This window comes from Scyliorhinus canicula, unplaced genomic scaffold (genome assembly GCF_902713615.1).
Source record: "Scyliorhinus canicula unplaced genomic scaffold, sScyCan1.1, whole genome shotgun sequence".
Classification (NCBI taxonomy): domain Eukaryota; kingdom Metazoa; phylum Chordata; class Chondrichthyes; order Carcharhiniformes; family Scyliorhinidae; genus Scyliorhinus; species Scyliorhinus canicula.
Window position 1 is genome coordinate 191402 of NW_024055785.1, and position 23315 is coordinate 214716.

General features: G+C 44.5%; 6 non-coding genes across 6 annotated transcripts; 5 read left to right on the forward strand and 1 right to left on the reverse strand.

The window, feature by feature from the left end:
- The first annotated feature begins 9029 nt into the window (after positions 1-9029).
- Positions 9030-9102, forward strand: trnav-uac. The gene has a single exon. It is a non-coding gene; the product is annotated as a tRNA-Val (tRNA).
- A 478-nt stretch (positions 9103-9580) lies between these two features.
- trnav-aac lies at positions 9581-9653 on the forward strand. Its single transcript has one exon. It is a non-coding gene; the product is annotated as a tRNA-Val (tRNA).
- Positions 9654-11333: 1680 nt separating this feature from the next.
- Positions 11334-11406, forward strand: trnav-uac. The gene has a single exon. It is a non-coding gene; the product is annotated as a tRNA-Val (tRNA).
- Positions 11407-11908: 502 nt separating this feature from the next.
- Positions 11909-11981, forward strand: trnav-aac. Its single transcript has one exon. It is a non-coding gene; the product is annotated as a tRNA-Val (tRNA).
- A 799-nt stretch (positions 11982-12780) lies between these two features.
- trnap-ugg lies at positions 12781-12870 on the forward strand. The gene is given in 2 exon segments: positions 12781-12816; positions 12835-12870. It is a non-coding gene; the product is annotated as a tRNA-Pro (tRNA).
- Positions 12871-13920: 1050 nt separating this feature from the next.
- Positions 13921-13993, reverse strand: trnav-cac. Its single transcript has one exon. It is a non-coding gene; the product is annotated as a tRNA-Val (tRNA).
- Between the last annotated feature and the right edge of the window lie 9322 nt (positions 13994-23315).

Below are 23315 nucleotides of genomic sequence, written 5' to 3' on the forward strand. Positions count from 1 at the left end.
GACAACAGGATCACAACTCTGTGCATTTCAACAGTGACGGCCAATCCTCTGATTGCCAGGGACCGAATGAGAATGCTGGTAATATTGGTCCCCTGAGGCAGTGCGGAAAATATCTGGAAGGAGCGTACACATAGTCCCGCGGGCATGGACATTTGTGAGACGTGGAATCATCACAGGCCCGTGGATTTTACAGAACTCACTTGGACAGCACCACACTTTCTTTGAAACACGTCCCTTATCTGGGAACCTCCATAACAGAAAGCAGGAAGTGTCAACATAGATTTGATGTATTTTCGATCAGAAAGTCGATGTTCCGCTGAAGACTACTGGGGGCTCAGACTCGTTGGCATAAGGTCGACCTAAGTTAACGGTCCTGGAAGATTTTATTATCCCCACATCTGAGAACTTTCATTACTGCTGCTCGGAAGTGGATATTCCAAGCTTAAATTTGCATCGCGACATGCTGATTAATCTCACGAATCCGAAACGGCTCCTCTATTGACCTATACAAGGACTCTCTGCAATTGCACAATGCAATTGTGGAGAAATAGACTTGAGTATTTTTCTGAATCCAGATCAAACCATCCTCCGGTGCAAGGGCAGGAACGCAAATTTACTGGAATTGAAAATACTCTCTGAGGCTTTCGTACGTGGTTGTAGCTGCTTTGTGACACTGTGCTCATTGCACAGTAATAGACCGCCCCATCCTCCACACTGAGCGCGGTTATATTGAGGTAACCATTCTTTTTAGACTTGTTGGCAGCCGCCAGATATCGTCCTGAGATCTCCTCTTTCTTCATCGTCAATATGTTAATGGTGAGGCCTCACGGTAGCATAGTGGTTAGCATCAATGCTTCACAGCTCCAGGGTCCCAGGTTCGATTCCCGGCTGGGTCGCTGTCTGTGTGGAGTCTGCACGTCCTCCCTGAATGTGCGTGGGTTTCCTCCGGGTGCTCAGGTTTCCTCCCACAGTCCAGAAATGTGCGGGTTAGGTGGAGTGGCCATGCTAAATTGCCCGTCGTGTAAGGTTAATGGGGGGATTGTTGGGTTACGGGTATACGGGTTACGTGGGTTTAAGTAGGGTGATCATTGCTCGGCACAACATCGAGAGCCGAAGGGCCTGTTCTGTGCTGTACTGTTCTATGTTCTATGACCAATCTCGGCGGCTGTGCCGGCTTTTGCTGGTACCATAGCATGTGGTACATGGTCCGGTCTGTATATTCGCAATCTAACTGCACTGAACCCCCTTCTGATTTCTAACCTGTCCCGGTTTTAATGAAAGGTGACGGTGAAAGACGAATTTTGTTGTCCCGTCGACAAATGCCGCCTGACTACCTGAGGTGTTGCAGTACTTTTGGCGTTCTCCGCAGATGTTAGATTGATTTTCCATGGCAATGACAGTATGCTTTAGCTTTTTCCGCGGGGCTCGTTGGCTTAGGGGTATGATTCTCGCTATGGGTATCTTGCTGTCGGAATTTGCGAGAGGTCTCGGGTTCAAATTCCTGACGAGCACTTCGATGAGGTTTTCCGTTGGTCATTTCTTTGCGGCGCAGACGGCGGGATTCATTCACATTGGGTTTACTTTGAGAAGCTGAGCTCAAACTGCAGGGAACCAATACGTTCCCGAGAAGCTTGTCTATGTGTGGGCATTCATATTTCTAGTGACTAATTCTGGTGGACTCAGACAGCTCTTTGTCCCTTTCATTTTATCAGTTGAACAACTTCAGACTGTGAACTCTCACTTCCCCCTCCACCACATGCTTTTTCCATCAACTTATCATTCCTACCATTGATATGTTTTACCCTCAGCATTGCCCCCCTCCCCCCAGCCCATACCATCCTACTTCAGCAATCTGATCCCTGTTTGTAATTGTTCTCTGACGCACTGCTTACCTTTGTTCTGCCCTTAACACATTCTGACCGCTTGATGCGCCATCAGCACCTTTCATAGCCTTGATTAGCCTCATTTACATTCCCTTTTTCTTTCTGCCCGAGACATTTTCGTCATTTCCCACCTATTGCTAGCCCTCTATCGAGACCCAATACAGCACTCCACCACCCCCACCCCCCCACCCACAATCGTCTGAATCTCCAGTTCCAGTTCTCCAGCTTTGACAAAGTGTCCACTTGACTGGAAACGACAGCTGCCATTTCGCTCCCCAGAGGCTGTCAGACCTGCAGAGATTATCCAGTATTTTCTGTTTTTGTTTCCGTTTGAAGCAACCGCAGTAAGTTGCATTTGTCATACCTTTAGACATGTTTGATATGGTGATTAAATATGTTCATTTGTAAATCGCTGAAATTCTGTTGTGGATGAACTAGCTGCAAATATCCGAGCTGTGCCAAGATATGAAAATTCTTCACCTCTCATTGCCTGCCGAAAATTCAGTGCTTGGGCCTTAATGTTCAATTCAGTTTAGTGGCTCATGTTCGGCGAAATCTCATAGTCCTGGGACACACGAGATTCCGGCAACATTCAGGAACAGAATTATTTTGTGACCAATAATTGTGCAAACTTTTCTCACACAAAATGCTAAACGTTCGATGTTTCTGCCCGGTTTCGCCCGGGGACCTTTCGCGTGTGAGACGAATGTGATAAACACTACACTACAGAAACCGCTAGCGATCAATCGAGAACTAGCTGTCCAACCCACTGAACTAAACGGGGCGCCAAAACTTGGAACTGCGAGCCAGCCAGGAGTCGAACCTGGAATCTCGTTATCCATTGCGCCACTGGCCCACAGCAGTTCCAAGTTTTGGAACTCCAATAGATTCTGTGGTGGATGATCAAAATGCTAATATCCGAATTGTGGCAAAATAGGAAAGGCTTTTCTTCGCCTGGCGTCTAGAAAATTCAACATTTCTGACTTTGTTGCAGGAATTGTAATACCTTATGCGAGACCAAATCTCATGTTCCTCGAACGTGCGAGATTGAGGAACAAACGTATTTTGTGCAAACATTCGTCACTCAAAACACATAATTATCAATTCTTAAACTCAACTCAAGCATTGAATAAGGAAACAAATATTGTTTAAAGTCGGTTGTTTTTTTCTGTAGGATTTAAGAATGCTGCATTAATAATACAAGAGAGTATTTCGCCGTTAGAGATTAGCTGAACAAACGCTTCAGTTCAATATAGGTTCTTCTTCTGGCTTGTAAGTTTAGACATCTGTTTTAAAGAAACAGACGTGTTCTTGTAAGACGTGACAATGTCTTTCAGCGACACCATCAGAAGCTGCAAGAAGGCAGTTGAGTTGAACGTGGCACGGTTCCGTTGGCGTTTGCGTTGCCAGCTTTTTCTGTAGTGTAGTGGTTATCACATTCGCCTAACATGCGAAAGGTCCTCTTTTCGGAACCGGGCAGAAACATCCCGTGCTTCTCACTTCGTGTGACGAATGTTTGCACAAAATACGTTTGTTCCTCAATCTCGCACGTTCGAGGAACATGAGATTTGGTCTCGCATAAGGTATTACAATTCCTGCAACAAAGTCAGAAGTCCAATGATGTGTGGATTAATGGGGGGATTGTTGGGTTACGGGTATAGGGTGGATACGTGGGTTTGAGTAGGGTGATCATTGCTCGGCACAACATTGAGGGCCGAAGGGCCTGTTCTGTGCTGTACTGTTCTATGTTCTAAGTATTGAATTTTAAAGACGCCGGGGAAGAAAGGGGACCTTTGGCACAGTTCGGATATTAGCAGTTTGTTCATCCACCACATAATCTATTGGGTTTACAGATGCAGATGAACATATTTAATCAGCATTTCAAACATGTCTAAATGTACGATAAAAGCAACTTACTGCGGATGCGTCAATGAGAAACAAAAACAGAAAACACAGGACAGTCTCAGCAAGTCTGACAGCCTCTGTGGAGAGAGATGGCAAGTGTTGTTTCGATTATGGGTGACTCTTTGTCGAAGCTGGACAACTGGATCTTGGCCAGGTTTAGACTGGCGGTGTGTGTGGGGGAAGTGAGGGTGGGGAGAGCGTGAAGCATTGGGCCTCGACAGACGGCCAGCGATGAGTGGAGAATAACAAAAATATGTTGGAACGAAAGATAAAGGGAATGTAAATGGTTCTAATCAAAGTTAAGAACGGTGCTGATAGAGGCGATTAGAATATTAGAATGTGTTAACGGCAGAGGACAATGAGAAACAGGGGGCGGATTTCCCAAGATGGAAGGGATGGTGGACAATGGGAGAGGAAGACACATCAATAGAACATAGAACAGTACAGCTCAGAACAGGCCCTTCGGCCCTCGATGTTGTGCCGAACAATGATCAACCTACTTTAAACCCACGTAACCCGTATACCCGTAACCCAACAATTCCCCCCATTAACCTTACACTACGGGCAATTTAGCATGGCCAATCCACCTAACCCGCACATCTTTGGACTGTGGAAGCAATTAAAATAAGTTGATGGAAATAAACATGTGGTGAAGTGGAAAGAGTGATTTCACGGTGCGAAGTTGTTGAGCGTACTGTAAAATCAGCAAGGCTGTACCGTGCCGATTCGGAGGATGGGGTTGTTCCTCGGCGTTGTGCTGAGCTACATGGGAACATTGCAGCAGGCCAAGATCGGACATGTGGACATGAGAGCAGGACAGTGAGTTGAAATAGCAAGCGACAGGAGAGTCTGCCGCCAGCTTGTCGATGGAGCGAAGGTGTTTTGCAAAGCGGTCATCCAGTCGGCATTTAGTCTCTGCAATGCAGAGTAGATGGCATTGGGATCAGCAAATGCAACAGGCCAGATTGAAGGATGTCTGAAAGTAATGTGTACTCAAAAGGACAGACACAAACGATACTGTAACTGACTTAGAGGAAATGCCAGAGAGTTAACTGCACCAGCTTTGGGAAAGAAGAAACGGTCTTCCTGACGGAGAAACAGGAAAAGCCACTGTGGGAATCCAGGCTCAGTGCGGATTTGCTGTCACCCCTCCTTTCTCATACATGAAGGGTATTGAGGCTGCAGCATGTTACACACCAAAACACGACGAGGTCAAATATAAGAAACCCATAATTCTGAATTCTTAAACTCAACTTAAGCATTGAATAACGAAACAAATATTATGTAATGTTGGTTGCTTTTTTCTGTAGGATTTAAGTATGCTGCGTTAATTATAGAACAGTAAGAAGTCTTACAACACCAGGTTAAAGTCCAACAGGTTTGTTTCAAACACGAGCTCTCGGAGCACGGCTCCTTTTTCACCTGAAGAAGGAGCCGTGCTCCGAAAGCTCGTGTTTGAAACAAACCTGTTGGACTTTAACCTGGTGTTGTAAGACTTCTTACTGTGCTCACCCCAGTCCAACGCCGGCATCTCCACATCATGGCTTAATTATAGAAGAGAGCATTTCGCCGTTAGAGATTTGCTGAACAAATTCTTCTGGCTTGTAAGTTTAGACATCTGTTTGAAAGAAACAGACTTGTTCTTGTAAGAAGTGACATGGCCTCTCAGCCGAACCATGAGAAGCTGCAACAATACAGTATGAATTGTTTGCGATTCTGACGGCGGGGTTGATTTACATTGGCCCACTGTGAAAAAGATTTCTCAGGACTCGGGATGTTTCCGTCGTTTCTCTCCGCACAGATGATGATCGACTTTATTCAGCAGTTTCTGTTTTTATTTTATATGTCTTGCTTCGGCAGTATTTTGCTTTATATTCGATCCAGGTTGAATGAAACCAAATTGCTGGGCAGCGAGCATCTAAGTACCAGAGTCTTTGGTGAGTTGATGTCGGAGTGGAAATTTGTTCAGAGAGATAGTGTCTGAGCTGGAGTGCGTTTGGATAGAATTGATGCTCCAGATCTGCGTTAATTTAACAGGGACGTGACCCATCTAATCTACAGAGCCAAAGTGGAGAATTGAACTGACTGGAGAGCTGGAGCTCTCTTCATTCACCTGAGGAAGGAGCGGTGCTCCGAAAGCTAGTGTTTGAAACAAACATGTTGGTCTTTAACCTGGTGTTGTAAGATATCTTAGAGGAAAGACAGCACCCTCGATTGAACATCTAATCCGAGAGCGATGCACCGCTACCTGAAAACTGCACAAAGGCACCAGCATAGATCATTGGGCTCACGTCTCTGTACAGGGAGTAGAAGCCTGCAGTTTTTGATTCAGAGACGAGGGGGCTAACAACAGAGCATCGCCTGACAAATGGGGTTTGCAGCTAAGCACTTGTGCTGGTAATTCGTAGGTACCTTTATCTTTATGATGAGAAACATGAGATGTACAGCGAGCTGATTACAAGCTTTTATATGGTCCGACTAATGTCTGACAGATGGGTGAGCAGCCCCACCGGGCGTGCGGCCACTCGCTCTCCCTGAACACCAGGCAGGTTTCCATCAGGGGCCCCTCAGTACGATCCCGGATTCTTGTTCCTGACAGACTGCCGGGTTCCTGTTAAGCGGAATGAATCTTAAAACAGTGTTTGGAGGGAATTCGGGAAATCGCAGGAGCTGACCACAAACCATCAAAGCAATCCCGGAACCGCAGATTCATGTAAAGGAATGGAAATTATGAAATACACTTTACTGATCACCGCAGAAACAGGTGGACAATGAATTTAACTACAAGAACCATATATCGAATGAAAAGAGACAAAAGAAAATGTTATAGACTCCGGATGTCTGTAAAACCCTGCAATCACAGGAAGCACAATCCCAGTGTAATCACTGTTGCGATGTTCGAAATCATGCTGAACATAGAGGACGGTGGAAATGTTTAATTCTCTGTCAGTAAGAGTTGTCATTCCGATCCTTGAGTAAAGGGCCTTCCTTATTGCCAAAGTGAGCCCCAGATTCTCCGGATAATTTGAATTCGTGGCAAATAACAACCAGAACATTTTGTAATGGAACGATGGACGCCCTTTTTCTGTTTCTCGCTCTTTATCTCTCTCTTTACAATAAATTGAGGATCTATATTGGGCAGTAACATGTGCCGTCACATTCAGACTACCCAGTGACTTTTTACTACAATAATGGACAGAGTGCACTCCCAGTCTCCTGTGCCATCCTACACATCTCCCAGGTACCAGACATCAGATGGCGCTGGATGACCCTGGACTTCCCTCAGATTGGCCCATGACTTTTCCTGACAAAGTGCTGCAGTAGTTTCTGTTGCCTCTTGCAGCATGGCTGACCAGGAAACTCTCCAGCTCTTACCACCTACCATTAGTCATATTGGAAGAAGTGGCAAGCTGATAATCGTCGTGTGTGGCCAGGCAAGGAGCACAACCTCTGCAGCCATAAAGCCCTGGAGTGGTATTGAAACGCAGAACTTCCGGCCCAGAAGACGTGCTTCAGTGCCTGAGAATCCGTATTTCACATTTTTATTCTTGCCCGAAATGTGGTTGTGGTGAAGCGTCACAGATATTTCCTGTAATCCCAGCTGTCACCTGTAACAGCGGTGAACTAACTGACAGCTCGTCAGGCTTAAACCAAAGAGAAGATCTCGCAACGTTAACTGGTGGAATTATGTCTGTGAAACAACGATTCTCAGTGTATTCACGAATATTGCTGCAGGATATTGGTGAATTATTATCATCAAAGTGTTATTATTGCTTTGGTCCTGTATCTGATGCCTTGTTCGTTGTTTTTCTTTTGCTATATTTTCTACTTAATATTGACCGAGATCACTTGTCTCAGCTTTCTGACGTGCTTTCCTTGTTGCCAAAGTCTGTGTTCATTTACATAAATAAATGAACTGAAAAAACTCATTAAACTGTTAAGTTTGGATGTTCATTTGGAAAGAATGGAAGTCTTGAAAGCACCCTAATCATCAACGATGTCAAAAAATGTAAATAAGCCACTGTATCAAAAAGTGATTGATATTGTTCTGTGGGTTAATCTGCAAGTCACATTATTGGAAATAACACATATTTTTAATTCCATTAAATCACACGGATGAAAAACATTTTGTTTGGATCACTCTCATTTCCACTGCACACGGGCTGGTTGTCTCCACGGTCCTCATGTCGAGTGCGTTCTTGTACAGGCTCCTCATCTCTTAATTTTACAGTGTCTCACTGCACTGTAATACACTGCAGCGTCTGACAGCTCAACCTTGTTAACACTGTTAACCTTGTTAAAACATTCTCACTGTCCACAGACATTTAAACCTTCCCTCAACTCTTCCATCTCTGAATGTGGAGACCAGATACTTGAGAACCTGATTGGAGAACTGCCGGTACCAGAATACAAAGTAATTTGTAGTGAGAGTAACATTGTGATGAAGCGAGATGGTCGTTCCTTCTGTTACCCGAGACATCGATCTGTGAAATGTCTCCGAGGTGACAAGGAACAGCTGTTTAAACAAGAATAACATTAATGCTATGATACATACAGGATCATTAACTAAAGTACTTGAGTACATAGGCAGAATAAACTAATCTATCTGTTTATCTATATACCTATCCGCCTCCCCGTCTGTCTATCCATCTATCTAACTACTATCAATCTGTTTAGCTGCATACTTGTTTATCTAACTTTCTCTCGCATATCGGTCTACCTGGTATCTGAGAAAGTTCATTGTTCCGCATACATTTGTGGAACAACCAAAAAATATGTTGAGACATTCTGCAACTGGCATAGAAGCTATTGGATATTGTAACTCTATCCATATAGAGTTACCCCTCCTTTCATATACATGAACGGTATTTAGGCTGCAACATGTTACACACCAAACCACAAAGAGGTCAAATATAAGAAACACATAATTGTCAATTCTTAAACTCAACTCAAGCATTGAATAATGAAACAAATATTGAGTAAAGTCGGTTGCTTTATTCTGTAGGATTTAAGAATGCTGCATTAATAATAGAAGAGAGCTTTTCGCCGTTAGAGATTTGTTGAACAAATTCTTCAGTTCAATATAGGTTCGTCTTCTGGCTTGTAAGTTTACAACATTTGTTTTAAAGAAACAGACGTGTCTTGGAAAAAGTGACATGGCCTCAGCCGAACTACGCGAAGCTGCAACAAGGCTGTTGTGTTGAAGATGGCACAAGTCCGTTAGCGTCTGCGTTGCCAGCTGTTTCTGTAGTGTAGTGGTTATCACATTCGCTTTACACGCGAATGGTCCCCGGTTCGAAACCGGGCTGAAACATCTGGTGCTTCCAGTTTAGTATGTTGCTAAATATGATCTCAATCTCGTAACTAGTCTGCATCATCGAGAAATAGCAAAACTTTGGAACTACTGTGGGCTAGTGGCGCAATGGATAACGCGTCTGAGTACGTTCGACTCCTGGCTGGCTCGCGGTTCAAAATTTTGGTGTCCCCTTTGGTTCAGTGGGTTGGACAGCTGGTTCCCGATGCAGAGCAAAGTGAGCAGGGCATCATCAATTCTCGTTTCAGCTGCGGATACCTATGAAAGCCCCGCCCTCTCAATTTAACTTCAAGCAAAACATAACTTATCTCCAGTTCAGCAAAGTTCAATATCTGATCCTTTGATAAGTTGAGAGATCGGTTTTAAAGAAACGCTTCTTGCAATAAGTTACATGGCCTCTCAGCGGAACCATTAGAAGCTGCAACAATACATTGAGGTTCAACATTACACTGGGCCACTGATTGTGATCCTCCCTGCAGTTTGTGTAGTGTAGTGGTCATCACATTCGCCTAACACGCGAAAAGTCCCCGGTTCGAAACCGGGCAGAAACATCCCGTGCTTCTCATTTTGTGTGACGAATGTTTGCACAAAATACCTTTCTTCCTCAATCTCGCACGTTCGAGGAACATGAGATTTGGTCTCGCATGAGATAATAAAATTCCTGCAACAAAGTCAGAAATACTGAATTTTCAATACGCTGGGGGAAGAAAAGCCTATTTTGCCACGATTCGGATATCAGCGGTTTGTTCATCCACCACAGAAACTATTGGGTTTACAGATGCAGATGAACATATTTAATCACCATTTCAAACATGTCTAAATGTACGATAAAAGCAACTTATTGCGTATGCGTCAATGGGAAAGAAAAACAGAAAACACAGGACAGTCTCATCAGGTCTGACAGCCTCTGTGGAGAGAGATGGCAAGTGTCGTTTCGAGTCTGGGTGACTCTTTGTCGAAGCTGGACAACTGGATCTTTGGTCAGGTGTAGACTGGTGGAGTGTGTGGGGGAAGTGGGGGGGGTGGGGTTGAGGGGGGGAGGGGAGCGTGAAGCATTGGGCCTCGACAGACGGCCAGCGATGGGTGGAGAATAACAAAAATGTGTTGGGTCGAAAGAAAAAGGGAATGTAAATGTTTCTAATCAGTGTTAAGAACTGTGCTGACAGGGGCGATTAGAAGATTAGAATGTGTTAATGGCAGATGACAATGAGGAACAAGGGGCGGATTTCCCAAGAGAGATGCGATTGGCTAGGGGAATGGGGAGTGGAGATAATAGGAGAGGAAGACATCAATGGAAGCAATGAAAATAAGTTGATGGAAAGAAACATGTGGTGAAGTGGGAAGAGTGATTTGACGGTGCGAATTTGTTGAACGTACTGTAAAATCCGCAAGGCTGTACCGTGCCTACTCGGAGGATGGGGGCTGTTCCTCGGTGTTGTGCTGAGCTACATGGGAACATTGCTGCAGGCCAAGATCGGACATGTGGACATGAGAGCAGGACAGTGAGTTCAAATAGCAAGCGACAGGAGAGTCTGCCACCAGCTTGTCGATGGAGCGAAGGTGTTTTGAAAAGCGGTCATCCAGTCGGCATTTAGTTTCTCCAATGCAGAGAAGATGGCATTGGGATCAGCAAATGCAACAGGCCAGATTGAAGGATGTCTGAAAGTAATGTGTACTCAAAAGGACAGACACAAACGATACTGTAACTGACTTAGAGGAAATGCCAGAGACTTAACTGAATCAGCTTTGGGAAAGAAAAAACGGTCTTCCTGATGGAGAAACAGGAAAAGCCACTGTGGGAATCCAGGCTCAAAGTTGATTTACAATTACCCCTCCTTTCTTCTACATGAACGGTATTCAGGCTGCAGCATTTTACACACCAAAACGCAAAGATGTCAAATATAAGAAACACATAATTGTCAATTCTTAAACTCAACTCCAGCATTGAATAACGAAACAAATATTGTGTAAAGTCGGTTGCTTTTTTCTGAAGGATTTCAGAATGCTGCATTAATAATAGAAGAGAGCATTTCGCCGTTAGAGATTTCCTGAACAAATTCTTCAGTTCAATATAGGTTCTTCTACTGGCTTGTAAGTTTAGACATCTGTTTTAAAGAAATAGACGTGTTCTTGTCAGAAGTGACATGGCCTCTCAGCCGAACCATGCGAAGCTGCAACAAGGCAGTTGAGTTGAAGGTGGCAAAGGCCCGTTGGAGTCTGCGCTGCCAGCTGTTTCTGTAGTGTAGTGGTTATCACATTCGCTTTACACGCGAATGGTCCCCGGTTCGAAACCGGTCAGAAACATCTGGTGTTTCCAGTTTAATCTGTCGCTAAATATTACCTCAATCTCGTAACTGGTCTTCATCATCGAGGAATAGCAAAAACTTATAACTGCTGTGGGCCACTGGCCCAATAGATAACGCGCCTGACCTCGAATCAAGCGATTCCATGTTCGACTCCTGGTTGGCTTGCAGTTCCTATCTTGGCGTCCCTTTTAGTTCAATGGGTTGGACAGCTGGTTTCCGATGCAGAGCAAAGTGAGCAGGGCATCATCAATTCTCGTTTCAGCTGTGGTTACTTATGACCACTTACTTACTCCACCTCTCAATTTAACTTCAAGCAAAACATAACTTATCTCCAGTTCAGCAAAGTTCAATATCTGATCCTTTGATAAGTTGAGACATCAGTTTTAAAGAAACGGCTTCTTCCAATAAGTTTAATGGCCTCTCAGCAGAACCGTTAGAAGCTGCAACAATACATTGAGGATCAACATTGCACACGTCCGCTGATTGCGATGCTGCCAGCAGTTTCTGTAGTGTAGTGGTTATTACATTCGCCTAACACGCGAAAAGTCCCTGGTTCGAAACCGTGCAGGAACATCGCGTTTTTCTCATTTTGTGTGACGAATGTTTGCACAAAATACGTTTCTTCCTCAATCTCGCACGTTCGAGGAACATGAGATTTGGTCTCGCATGAGATATTAAAATTCCTGCAACAAAGTCAGAAATACGGAATTTTCAAGACGCCAGGGGAAGAAAAGCCTTCCCTATTTTGCCACGCTTCGGAAATTAGCAGTTTGTTCATGCGCCACAGAATCTTTTGGTTTTACAGATGCAGATGAACATATTTAATCACCATTTCAAACATGTCTAAATGTACGATAAAAGCAACTTACTGCGTATGCGTCAATGGGAAAGAAAAACAGAAAACACAGGCCGTCTCATCAGGTCTGACAGCATCTGTGGAGAGAGATGGTAAGTGTCGTTTCGAGTCTGGGTGACTCTTTGTCGAAGCGAAGACGGCGCAATTCATTCACATTGGGTTTGCTTTGAGAAGCTGAGCTCAAACTGCATGTCATTATTCTCTGATTTGATGCCATCCTAACTCTGTGGCCAGGGTCCCAATGCCTCTTCTCATTTATTCTCTCCTGACTTGCCCCCCCATTAGAGCCCTTTCCTGTTGTTCTGTTTCCTCCCTCCGGTAATTCACTTGGTTAAGACGTACCACATTTCTAACCTGTCCCGGTTTTAATGAAAGGTGATGGTGAAAGACGAACTTTGCTGTCCTGTCGACAAATGCCGCCTGAGTCCCTGAGATGTTGCAGTACTTTTGGCGTTCTCCGCAGATCTTAGATTGATTTTCGATGGCAATGACAGTATGCTTTGCCTCTTTTGGCGGGGCTCGTTGGTCTAGGGGTATGATTCTCGCTTTGGGTGTGTCGCTGTCGGAATTTGCGAGAGGCCCCGGGTTCAAATCCCGGACGAGCCCTACGATTAGGTTTTCCTTTGGTCAAACCGCATGTTTTCTTCATTTCTTTGCGGCGGAGACAGCGGGATTCATTCACATTGTGTTTGCTTTGAGAAGCTGAGCTCAAGCTGCATGGAACCAATACGTTCCCGAGAAGTTTGTCGATGTGTGGGCATTCACATTTCTATTGACTAATTCTGGTGGACTCAGACAGCTCTTTGTCCCTTTCACTTTATCAGTTCAACAACTTCAGACTGTGAACTCTCACTTCCCCCTTCATCACATGTTTTTTCCATCAACTTATCATCCCATCCATTGATATGTTTTACCCTCAGCATCGCCCACCTCCCACCAGCCCATACCATCCTACTTCAGCAATCTGATCCCTGTTTGTAATTGTTCTCTGACGCACTGCTTACCTTTGTTCTGCCATTAACACATTCTGACCGCTTGATGCACCATCAGCACCTTTCATAGCCTTGATTAGCCTCATTTACATTCCCTTTTTCATTCTGCCCGAGATATTTTCGTCATTTCCCACCTATTGCTAGCCCTCTATCGAGACCCAATACAGCACTCCACCACCCCCACCCCCCACCCACAATCGTCTGAATCTCCAGTTCCAGTTCTCCAGCTTTGACAAAGAGTCCACTTGACTGGAAACGACAGCTGCCATTTCGCTCCCCAGAGGCTGTCAGACCTGCTGAGATTATCCAGTATTTTCTGTTTTTGTTTCCGTTTGAAGCATCCGCAGTAAGTTGCATTTGTCACACATTTAGACATGTTTGAGATGGTGATTAAATATGTTCATTTGTAAATCGCTGAAACTCTGTTGTGGATGAACTAGCTGCTAATATCCGAGCTGTGCCAAGATATGAAAATTCTTCACCTCTCATTGCCTGCCGAAAATTCAGTGCTTGGGCCTTAATGTTCAATTCAGTGTAGTGGCTCGTGTGAGACGAAATTTCATAGTCCTGGAACACACGAGAATCCGGAAACATTCAGGAAATAGAATTATTTTGTGCCCAATAATTGTGCAAACTTTTCTCACACGAAATGCTAAATGTTGGATGTTTCTGCCCGGTTTCGAACCGGGGACCTTTCGCGTGTGAGGCAAATGTGATAACCACTACACTACAGAAACCGCTGGCAATCAATGGACGTGCGGAATGTACAACCTCACTGTGTTGCTGCAGATTCTGATGGTCTGTTTGAGAGGCCAGGTCCCTTGTTGCAAGCGACAGCTGTTTCTGAAATTAGCAGATGTCTCAACATATAATGCCGGGCAGGAGAGTCAGAAGTCTGAGAACACGGACGAACAGACTCAAAAACAGCTTCTTCCCCACTGTCACCAGACTCCTAAATGACCCTCTTATGGACTGACCTCATTAACACTACACCCGTGTCTGCTTCATCCGATGCCAATGCTGATGTAGTACATTGTATATATTGTGTTGCCCTATTATGTATTCTCATGTATTTTCTTGAATTCTGTTTAATTCCCTTTTCTTCCCATGTACTGAATGGTCTGTTGACCTTCTTTCAGAAAAATACTTTTCACTGTACCTCGGTACACGTGACAATAAACAAATCCAATCCAATCCAATCCGTGAGATGTAGAAATTATATCGATATTAACATAAATGATATTTTGCTGAATGTCGGTCTTAAATTTGTGCTCTTTGGTCTCGAGGTCTGGTTCTCGTTTAAGGATTTTCAATCAATGCCTATGGGAGTGGTCGTTGGTTTAAATCCAGGACAGGCTCTTTACTCCAGTTCAGAGATTACGAATTGTTTGCGATGCTGGCGGCGGGGTTGATTTACATTGGCCCACTCTGAAAAAGATTTCTCAGGACTCGGAATGTTTACGTCGTTTCTCTCCCCACAGATGATGCCCGAGAGAGAGAGAGACAGTGTCTGAGCTGGAGTGCGTTTGGATAAAATTGATGCTCCAGATCTGTGTTAACCACAGGGACGTGACCCATCTAATCCACAGAGCCAAAGTGGAGAATTGAACTGACTGGGGAGCTGGATCTTAACGCTGACCTCCCGGACCTCGGCGTCGTGAAATGTTCCGAAGAAGCTCAACAGCCACTCGAGGAACAGCAGCGCATCTTTCCACTGGGCTCAATACAGCTTTCACACTCAGTGTGTGTTCAGTAGTTTCACACTGTAAATGCTGCACCCATTTTGTGTGTCCTCACATCGCAGATTTGGGTTTGAATCTTGTTTCCACTTGTTCTTTGTTTCCGGGCGGTAGTTGATCAATCTGCTATCGATAGCTCCTCCAGACATATCTTTTGTTTCTTTGTTTCTTCCATTGCGCTAACAGAGAGCTGGCACAGACACGGCGGCCGGAATGGCCTCATACTGTGGTGTCATTATTCTCTGATTTGATGCTCACCTAACTCTGTGGCCAGGGTCCCAAGGCCTCTTCTCATTTAATCTCTCCTGACTTGCCCCCCATTAGAGCCCTTTCCTGTTGTTCTGTTTCCTCCCTCCGGGAGTTCACTTGGTTAAGACGTGTCACATTTCTAACCTGTCCCGGTTTTAATGAAAGGTGATGGTGAAAGACGAACTTTGTTGTCCTGTCGACAAACGCCGCCTGACTACCTGAGATGTTGCAGTACTTTTGGCGTTCTCCGCAGATGTTAGATTGATTTTCGATTGCAATGACAGTATGCTTTAGCTCTTTTCGCGGGGCTCGTTCTGCCATTAACACATTCTGACCTCTTAATGCGCCATCAGCATCTTTCATCGCCTTGATTAGCCTCATTTACATTCCCTTTTTCTTTCTGTCCGAGACATTTTCGTCATTTCCCACCTATTGCTAGCCCTCTATCGAGGCCCAATACAGCACTCCACCACCCCCACCCCCCACCCACAATCGTCTGAATCTCCAATTCCAGTTCTCCAGCTTTGACAAAGAGTCCACTTGACTGGAAACGACAGCTGCCATTTCGCTCCGCAGACAGCGTGTAGGTTCGTTATTTACAGAGATCTCTGGATAGTATATCCTTATTTAGAGTGGTCCCTGGCCAGTATATCATTATTTCCAGTGATCCCTGGTAAAATGTCATTCTTTACACTGGCCCCTGTATAGTACATCATTACTGACAACGGTCCCAGCGTGTAATTTCATTATTTACAGTGGTCCCTGTGTCGTATATCATTAGTTACAGGGGTCCCTGGGTAGTGTATCATTATTTACAGTGGTCCCTGACTACTATTCTATTATTTCAGTGGTCCCTGGGCAGTATATCATTATTTACAGTGGTCCCTGGGTAGGATATCATTATTTACAGTGTCCCTGGTTACCATTCTATTATTTAAGTGGCCCCTGGGCAGTATATAATTATTTACTGTGGTCCTTGTGTAGTATATAATTATTTACAGTGGTCCCTGGGTAGGATATCATTATTTATAGTGGTCCCTGTGTAGTATATCATTATTTACAGTGGTCCCTGGGTAGGATATCATTATTTACAGAGGTCCCTGGGTAGTATATCATTATTTGCCGTGGTATCTTGGCAATATATCATTATTTACAGATGTCCTCTGAAGTTCATCATTATTTACCAAGGTTCTAGGGTGGAATTTCATTATTAACAGTGCTCCCTGGAAACTATATTATCATTTACAGTGGTCACTGGGTGATATATCTTTATTTACAGTGTTGCCTGTGTAGTATACCATTATTTACAGTGGCCCTCGGTAGTATATCATTAGTACAGTGGTCCCTGGGTAGAATATCATTATTTCAGGGGCTGGTTTAGCTCACAAGGCTAAATCGCTGGCTTTTAAAGCAGACCAAGCAGGCCAGCAGCACGGTTCGATTCCCGTACCAGCCTCCCCGGACAGGCGCCGGAATGTGGCGACTAGGGGCTTTTCACAGTAACTTCATTGAAGCCTACTCGTGACAATAAGCGATTTTCATTTCATATCATTATTTACTGTGGGCCATGGTCAGTACGTCATTATTTGTAGTGCGTCGCACATCACTATTTACAGCGGTTCCTCTTTCACCTGTGATTATCCCTCTCTCTGGATCTGTAATGATTTGATTACCTGCAAATGCTCGCATTCCAAGCATTGTCCGGCATCTCTGACTTTGTCTATATAAATGTTTCTGGAACATACCTTGCCATTCACCTGAGGAAGGAGCTGCGCTCCGAAAGCTCATATTTGAAACAAACCTGTTGAACTTTAACGTAGTTTTGTAAGACGTCTTACTGTGCTCACCTCAGTCCAACGACCGTCATCTCCATATCACAATATGATAGAGTTTACCCTGCAGTTTGAGAGGGAGAAGCTGGAGTCAGATGTAACTTTTGCTGACATTACTTCACAGCATCAACTTCATTGTAAGTTCCAATCTGTCTGACCCTGGGCGCTGCCTGTGCTTTTCATGTTGAAAACATCTCTGTTCCACCCAATAAAAACAGACGCACATTTCATAATCAGAGGGAAGTCTATGTTTTTGAGGTTGCTTTACAATTATTGTTAAAAGCGGCTGTGCCACGTGTTTGCTTTCTGGCCTCTCACTGGGGAAAGACAAGTTCTATTCCAGCTCTGCACAATAACTGACCTATCACACTGTCAATTATTCACAACTTCAATTGTGGAATACTGCATGAAGGATATTTACTTTATCCAGTATCTGATTTTATAATTTAGGATCAAATTTGTTTACTCAGCAAATTTATTAATCCGTATTGTGTTTTCCACATGATACCCAGTTCCCCATATCTCCAAGCACACTCCCTCACACTCTATCTCTCCCTTCCATTCTCTCCATCTCTCACATATTCTCCCTCCTCACACTCTCTCACTCACACTTCTTCCCTCTCTCGCACCCTCCATCTATCACACTCCCTCCCTCTCTCGCACTCTCTACCTATCACACTCCCTCCCTCTCTCGCACTCTAACCTTCTTTCCCTCTCTCGCACTCTCTCCCCCTTTCGCACTCTCTCTCTCTTGTGCTCTCTCCTTCTGACATGTTCTCGACCTCACTCAGCCTCTCTCGCACCCTCCATCTATCACACTCCCTCCCTCTCTCCCACTCTCACGCACTCACCCTCCCTCTGTCTCTCCCTGCATGCCTCGCTCCCTCACACACTCTTTCCCTCTCTCACACTCTTTCCCTCTCTCACACTTTTTCCCTCTCTCACACTCTTTACTTCTCTCCAACCTTCTCTCACATTCTTTCCCTCTCCCACTCCCTCAGTCACTCAGTCGCTCTCTTATGTCTGATATAATGTTAGTATTTTATACACCATCCTTCTCACACAATCTGCCTCCCTCACCCACTCACCCACTCACCCACTCGGCTCCATTCTCTGCTTCCCTTTCTATCAGACAATCTACCTCCTTCTCTCGTTTTATTCTTTATTTCTCCCACCCTCTTTCTCTCCCCTTCTATCTCCTCCCACCCTCTTTCTCTCTCACCCTGTCTTCTTGCAGCACATCACACAGACCAGTTCTCTCTTCCTCCACATCTCACCCCGCCTCTCTCCCAGATTAAGTGAATGAAATTAATTAAATTCGTTTATTGTCACAAGCAGGCTTCAGTGAAGTAACTGTGAAAAGCCACTACTCGCCACATTCCAGCGCCTGTTCAGGGAGTTTGGTTTGGGAATCGAACCGTGCTGCTCGCCTGTCTTGGTCTGCTTTAAAAGCCAGCGATTTAGCACTGTGTGCTAAACCAGCCCCTAATGAAAAGAAAATCGCTTATTGTCACAAGTAGGCTTCAATGAAGTTACTGTGAAAAGCCCCCAGTCGCCACATTCCGGCGCCTGTCCGGGGAGGCTGGTACGGGAATGGAACCGTGCTGGTGGCCTGCTTGGTCTGCTTTCAAAGACAGCAATTTAGCCCAGTGAGCTAAACCAGCAGTCTGGCCAGTCTGTGTATCAGATGGTCGGCTGGTATCAGTTAGAGACGGGGTATTAGTTTTCACAGCTGTATATGTTTTAATGCTGCTCTCTGAGGTGTTGAGTTTGAATGTGCTGCAGCCTCTGAGTTTTCTGAGGTTCCAATGGTTCTAAAGATTTTCTTAGTTTGAGGGTCTGAATTAGATTTAAAACAGTTCCAGATTTTGGAGACATTGAAATTTGCTACTTAGGCTCAGACAGAACGTACTGACATCAAATAAAGGAATGGTCTCAGATAGAGGCAGCTACATCCCAGAGGGCAGTGGAACCACCCAGAGAAACACACTGACAATTGCAACTGAATCACTGAATGGTCACAGATAGAGGCAGCTACACCCCAGAGTGCAGTGGACCCACCAAGAGAAACACGCTGACAATTGGAACTGAATCACTGAATGGTTACAGGTACAGAGGCAGCTACATCCCAGAGTGCAGTGGACCCACCCAGAGAAACACACTGACAATTGGAACTGAATCACTGAATGGTCACAGTTACAGAGACAGCGACACCCCAGAGTGCAGTAGACCCACCCAGAGAAACACACTGACAATTGGAACTGAATCACTGAATGGTCACAGTTACAGAGACAGTTACACCCCAGAGTGCAGTGGACCCACCCAGAGAAACACACTGACAATTGCAACTGAATCACTGAATGGTCACAGATAAAGGCAGCTACACCCCAGAGTGCAGTGGAACCACCCAGAGAAACACACTGACAATTGGAACTGAATAACTGAATGGTCAGAGTTACAGAGGCAGCTACATCCCAGAGTGCAGTGAAACGACCCAGAGAAACACACTGACAATTGGAACTGAATCACTGAATGGTCACAGTGGTGTGAGGGTTATCACTGTAACAATCTGAGATCTAGAGATGGGACTGATGTTGTCTAAGTGGACAGTATCATTTCTGTTAATGTTAGCTGAACAATGTGATCAACACAGTTCAGCGTTTGGAAAGTGGTTACTCACTCAAAAGAGAATATTTTATTTCACTGAACACAATATCATAATCTGTTTGTTCATATATTTCTAATAATAACGTGTACGATTTCACAACCTCAATATCCCTGAGGTGGTTCCCCAGGGTATAAATTAAATGCTTTGGGAACATATAACCGCAGAGTTTCAGACACAGATACTGACACCAGCACGAAAGGACACATCACCTCACACTGAAAATGCATGATCCAATTGATATTGCTGAGAAAATATTCTACCCAATCGTTGCTATCGTTGGTGTTCCTGGTAAGTGAATATCACCATTGAACTTGTGTAAATCTGTGTGTGAGCGGCTCTCTGATTTGAAACTTTGAGTGAAAATGTTTAATCCTGATCTCGAGCTCACTGTTATACAGACACATGATCAACGATATAATTGTCAAATGTCTTTAAGCATGTCAATGGTTTCAATCCCTTCCATCAAATCACAATAAACCTCTGTTTGTTACTCACTGGATCTCTGACCGGTGAAGTTATGATATTGAGTGGCATCTTGTATAATGTTAGATTGGACCTCAGTGAAGGCAATTTCTCTGAAGGGAGGTTTAGGAGGAGAAAGAATTAAAGCAGACTGCGTGTGGGTAACTAACCAGAGTGGAATATCTGACAGCTGTGAGGAAGTGTTACTGGAAGTATCTCAGTGTAGAATTGGAATGAGTGTGGGTCTCTCACCAGAGTGGAATACCTGACAGCGGTGAACAAGGATTACTGGAAGTATCTGACAGTGTAGAATTGTACTGAGTGTGGGTCTCTAACCAGAGTGGAATATCTGATCTAATTATCTCTCGATTACTGGGGCTATCTGTCCATGCGTAATTGTATTGTGTGTGGGTCAGTAACTGGACTGACATTAGTTAGTTCTATTTTGAAATGATGTATTTTATTGGTGAGTTGTTGCTTCATTCTGTGGAGTTCTCTATGTGAGTTTTAACTTTGGAATAGGTTGAAAAGAGGAAGAGTTTGAAAATGAAATGAAAATGAAAATCGTTTATTGTCACGAGTAGGCTTCAATGAAGTCACTGTGAAAAGCCCCTAGTCGCCACATCCCGGCGCCTGTCCGGAGAGGCTGGTACGGGAATCGAACCGTGCTGCTTGGCCTGCTTTAAAAGCCAGCGATTTAGCCCGGTGAGCTATACCAGCCCCCAGTGAGCTAAACCAGCCCCTAGTGAGCTAAACCAGCCCCTGTTTGGTTGGGTTTTGAAGGTGTTTGATATTTATTGTATGAAGTGAAATGTCCCTATCTCTGTTTTCTATTGACCTACTCCAACAGGAACAAACATGATCCACACTTCAATATTTCATAAAACCCACAACAGTGCAGTATTCCGACAGGTTTTGTGATATTTTCTCATTTCTATTCATTCTGAAATTAACTCACATGTTTGATCAATTGTTATGGATGTTTTTAAACTGTGTTTCTGCTTCACACGAATTGTGAATCTATTCACCTGAACCCAGAAACCCCTCCAGTCCATTCACACACTTGTTTTCCAAGGAGTGATTGAGGGACTTATTGTTCTGATCAAAATGCAGCAGCAGACACTGATCTGCCGGGAAATTAATTTCCCGTTGAAATACCCACTTTGCAAATTCATAATTACTGATAATATGTTCTTGTAATTAGTTGTATTCTTCCTCTGTATTCACTGTCACTCTCAATTTGATTTTGTCTGTAAATTGTTCAATTATCGTTATGCTTCCCGATTCCATAATGATGATGGGAATGGGGAAGGAGAGTGATCCCAATGCTGACCCTTGTGGAACACCACTTCCCACCTTCCACCAATCAGCCTAAATCCCTTTACCTCCTCTCCCTGTTTTGTGTGTGTGTCGCCAGCATGTGTCCATTCTGCTGCTGTGTCCCCTAACTCCACTGGCTCTGAGATTACCCATCAGTCTGTTATTCGGATCTTACTGACGGCCTTTAGAAAGTAAAATTGTTTAACATCTATTATACTCATCAGATCTATTATTTCTGATAGTTATTACAATAATTGGATGAAATGTGTCAGGAATAATGTTGACTTTGGAATATGTGCCGACTATTTAGTAGACTCTGTGTTATTGGATTTCTTTAACTCAGACTTCTAATTCCCTTTTTCCAACTGTTGACATTGTGACTGGAAGATTTTATTATATTCTGTTGTAAATTCAAGAATAACAGAGACCGACTTCTGCTTTTCAATTCTTTGGTAATTATTCTGATGGTGATCAGTGAGTAGATAATATTGTCTCTGCTGTTTCTCACTGTCTATTTTATGAATATTTGTTGCTGAAATCCATCTGCCTCCAGTCACCTCCCTCTACCTGGACCCCACCCTCTGGCTTCCTATCAGCTCTTGATCTTTTCATTAAGATCTGTCAGTGCAACATCGACCGTCTCAATTTCTCTGTGAAATGAAAAATGAAATGAAAATCGCTTATTGTCACAAGTAGGCTTCAATGAAGTTACTGTGAAAAGCCCCTAGTCGCCACATTCCGGCGCCTGTCCGGGGAGGCTGGTACGGCTGGTGCCTCTCACCAACTCTATCCTGACTCACTCGAAACTTGCTCCAAACCTCTCTCTAATATCCAACCCGGACCTGGTGATCTGAGCTGCCCACAAGGGTGGTGCCATTATTGTCTGGTGTACTGACTTCCTCCTCACAGAGACTGACCGTCAACTCTCAGGCCCATCCTGCTACCTCCTCCTAGACCAGCACCACACCACCAAACATCATGATATTGTTCCCAGGATACTCACTGACCTCATTGGCTCTGGATATCCTCTGTTCACAGCCTCGGACATCATCGTCCCACAACCCCACACATCCTGCATCAACCTCCTGCTTCTACCTCCTTCCCAAAATCCACAAACAGGAAAGTCCCAGTAGACCCATTATTCCGGCCTGTTTCATCCCAGCAAGATCATTTCTTCCTATCTTGATTTCATCCGCTTTACCTTATTCTGCCCCTTCCTAAAGACATTGGCGGAACAGTGACACAGTGGTTTGCACTGCTGCCTCACAGCACCAGGGTCCCCAGATCAATTCCCACCTTGTGTCACTGTCTGTGTGGAGACTGCAGTTATCCCCATGTCTCCGTGGGTTTCCTCCGGGTGCTCTGGTTTCCTCCCACAGTCCAAAGATGTGCAGGTTAGGTGGACTGGCCATGATAAATTAATCCGTAGTGTCCAAAAAATGTGTAAATTCGATTAAGGGGTTAATTAGATAGGCGGGGGTGTGAGCTTGGTTGAGGTACTCTTTTAGAGGTTTGGTACAGACTTAATGGGCCGAATGACCTCCTTTTGCACTGTGGGAAGTCTATGATTCCTGATTCCTCTGGTGCCGTATGTCATATAAGGAAGGTCCATTTTCCTGGCCCCAACCGCCTAATCTTCACAATGGATGCCCAATTCCTCTGCAGGTCCGTTCCCCAACAGGAGGGTTATGTACAGATCCTCATATCCTGCTTCCTGTAAAGACTGCATCTGATTCTCCCACTTTCTCCGCCTCCATCGCTTCTGTTCTGATGATGACGTGTTCGAAAA